The 2892-nt window shown below is 58.5% G+C and overlaps 1 long non-coding RNA gene across 1 annotated transcript; it reads left to right on the top strand.

The window, feature by feature from the left end:
• The first annotated feature begins 350 nt into the window (after positions 1–350).
• Positions 351–1412, top strand: LOC113612811 (uncharacterized). The gene is made up of 3 exons (XR_003429977.1): positions 351–414; positions 680–912; positions 1288–1412. It is a non-coding gene; the product is annotated as an uncharacterized LOC113612811 (long non-coding RNA).
• Positions 1413–2892: the final 1480 nt, after the last annotated feature.

Here is a 2892-nt window from a genome sequence, read left to right as displayed (position 1 = left end):
AGCTGAGGACGTTGGAGTGGGAGAGGCAGAGCCCTTGTGGTCCTTCCGATCCGAGCCGGCCTCCCTGTCAGCGACTCGCAGGGCGGACGTCGCGGCTGAAAACCAGCCAAAGCCGGAGAAGTTCCTGTGCGGGGAGAAGAAAGAGCGGGCCAGCTCCCGGCTTCTGTCTTCTTCCGGACCAGTGGCCACCGCAGGGCCTTGGCTTCGTCTGGCCTCACTTGAACTCTCTGGGCTGGCCCCGCCCCCTGCTGGCTCACCGTGGGCGGGGTCTGGGCCCGCGCTTCCTCCGCTTCCTGGGGGAAGAGCCCAGGGTGGGGAGTAAGGCAGAAAAGAGATGTAAAGGAGAGCGAGCTGGCTGCTGTGATGTGGTCCTGTCGCGGGCAAGGCTCCGGGAGTGAGTGAGCCTGCAGGACGGTAGGTCTGGAGACGATGCCCCCCAGCCGCCCAGAGTCTCAGGCTCGGCTATGGGGTGAAGTCTCTTCTCAACAGTCAGGTTAAGAAAAGGCATAAACAGTGCGTCTGCAGCTGGAGCCCTGGAGCCAAAGGACACGGCAGTTAACGCCGGGGGTGAGGGGGAGGAGGGCGACTTGGGGAGACGCTCAGCGGGCGTGGTAGTTTCAGGAAAAGCTTCAGACTTTCAACAAATCCCTTATCCCCCTTCTCTCTCTTGCCCTTCCAGCCGCTTCAGAATTGATATGAAGTTGCTGTTTACTAACTCGGCTCTGCCCAGACTTTTCCAGACCTTTTGGGAGAAATGGCAGTTTTCACTGCAAAGCGTTCTCACAGCTAAAGTCCTGAGGGGTGTGCGGTGCGGGGCCCGTGTGGGCAGTGACTGAGCACAGAAGGCGTCCACACCCTCCCACGGCTGGGGTCCCTGCCTCCAGCCGGGTGGGGAGGTCGGGGGCTTTCGGGGTGAGAGGTGTGAGCCCAGGCGTCACCCTCGCCCGTGTGCTGGGCGGCGCCTCTTCTGCGCCCTGGGGCTGCTTCTCTGCAGCTGTCACCAGGCCAGCTTCCCCTGCCTCTGTCTCTCCTCCATCCCAACCTCCCGCCCCGTGGAGAGGACAGGGTGGTGAGGTGTAGGCAGCGGTGGGCCAGCCTGGGGTTCTGTGGCTCCGAAGTGTGCGGAGGCTCACTCCTCCCCCCGGCCCTGAGGGGGGCAGTTTGGTCCCTGGGTCACCCAGATGCAGTCAGAGTCCAGGACGGCACCTTCTTGCCCGTGGATCCTGGCCCGAGGGGCTAGAGGCAGGAAACGCACCCAGAGCCTCACTCTCTCTGTTCCCCCTGCAGTGGTCACATCACGTCTGCACCAAGGTCGCATCACCGAGACTGTGCACAGGGACCTGGACGCACCCACGCACATGCTCCTCCATGGATTGAAGAGGGAAGGTTCCCGGGAACAGGTGGGAGCATCCCTGGGGGTCACAGCGCAGGGTCCCCTCCAGAAGACCCCTTCCCGGCTCAGAGGCGAGTGTGGGGGTGGAGGGTGGGAGGAGGGGACTCCTCCGCCCCTGCTCACTCCACAGCGCCCTCCAGGCCTCCACCTGCTTCCAAACACATCTGTGGAGGGGATGCTGGCTCCTGCCTTGTGAAGCTCAAGCTGGAGGACAAGAAACCCCTCCTCCTTCCCCTGCATCCCCAGGCCTGACCTCAGATGGAATTGGTGACCATGACCGTGCATGGTGCTTGCAGGTGGGGGCCAGTGTCCTTGCTCTAAACGCAGGATCTTCCCCTGCCTGTCGAGTGTGTAACCCTGAACTCAAATGGGCTTTTTGGCTACATTTGTCAAATCAACTCAATCCAACACTGCCTCGAAAGGGTGCGTTTAAAATAAGAAATGAGTTGAAGAATGCAAAATATAGCCCACAAGACAGCATCATCCCACGTGCTTCTCCATATGTCTCCTGGGCTCCTCAGGCCCCTCCTTCTGGCCGCTGAGCCACCTCCTGTAGACCCCCCAAGCCCGCACCGCCCACCGTGGGGCAGCTGAGGGGACAGGTCCACGTGACAACATCAGAGCCATTATGTCAGGGATCTGAGTCCACCAAGGACACACTGGAGTCCCGCGGGGCTTTGCTGAGGGCAGGTTCAGGTGAGATCAGTGACTCTCCATCGCAGCTGGGCCTCAGGGTCATTGGAGGAGATTTATGTGTTTCTATCCAGGCCTTATCCTGGAAAATTCTAATCAGAAGATATGAGGTGTAATTCACAAGACTGTTTAAAAAAATCCATAGGTGATTATGCTGCATCCAGTGTGAAAACCACTGGACTAGATCATTGGAAATGGTATTGAAATTAAGATTGTGTGTCCATCGAAGGTGGGTCAGGTTTGGATTTGCCTCACTGAACTGATTTAAAAACACAGGATGTTGGACTGTGTTTCTAGTTCTTCCTGGAAGAGGCGTGGGCTGTGTGGCACCTGAAGGCTTTTCATGGTCCAGAATGTCCCTTGTATCACGTCAGCTTTACTTGTGTGAGGGCAGGACCCCGGCATGTGAAAAAAAAAAAATCACTTGCTTCCGTATGTGCCATTTCAGCTAAAATGTCACCTCAAGGGCACAGGAACCAAAGTCACTTCCGGGGCCTCCCTCCAGTTGCTGCCGTGATGCCGATCACAGCGGCCTGGGTGTCTTCCCCACCTGGCACGTCTAATCCCCTGATCTGAACACCCGGCTCTCTTGTGACCCAGCACAGACTCTCCAGGAGATTTCAAAGCTTCCATCCCAGCCGGGTGGACCAGAATCTTCCATCCTGGTTATCCGCCATCCTGCCCATTGAGGTGGCTGTCACCCTGTGAGGACCACGAGACGCCGTCAGGAGGGAACAGCGAAGTGACCTAAATCTCTGGCTGGAGGAGGCACATCCTATGCTCGCTCTCCCGTAGCTGGTGCTGCA

This window comes from Aethalodelphis obliquidens, unplaced genomic scaffold, assembly GCF_003676395.1.
Source record: "Aethalodelphis obliquidens isolate GAN/ISIS:26980383/991018 unplaced genomic scaffold, ASM367639v1 scaffold82, whole genome shotgun sequence".
Classification (NCBI taxonomy): domain Eukaryota; kingdom Metazoa; phylum Chordata; class Mammalia; order Artiodactyla; family Delphinidae; genus Aethalodelphis; species Aethalodelphis obliquidens.
Note: the sequence above shows the minus strand (reverse complement) of the source record. Positions and strands in the feature narration are given on the sequence as shown.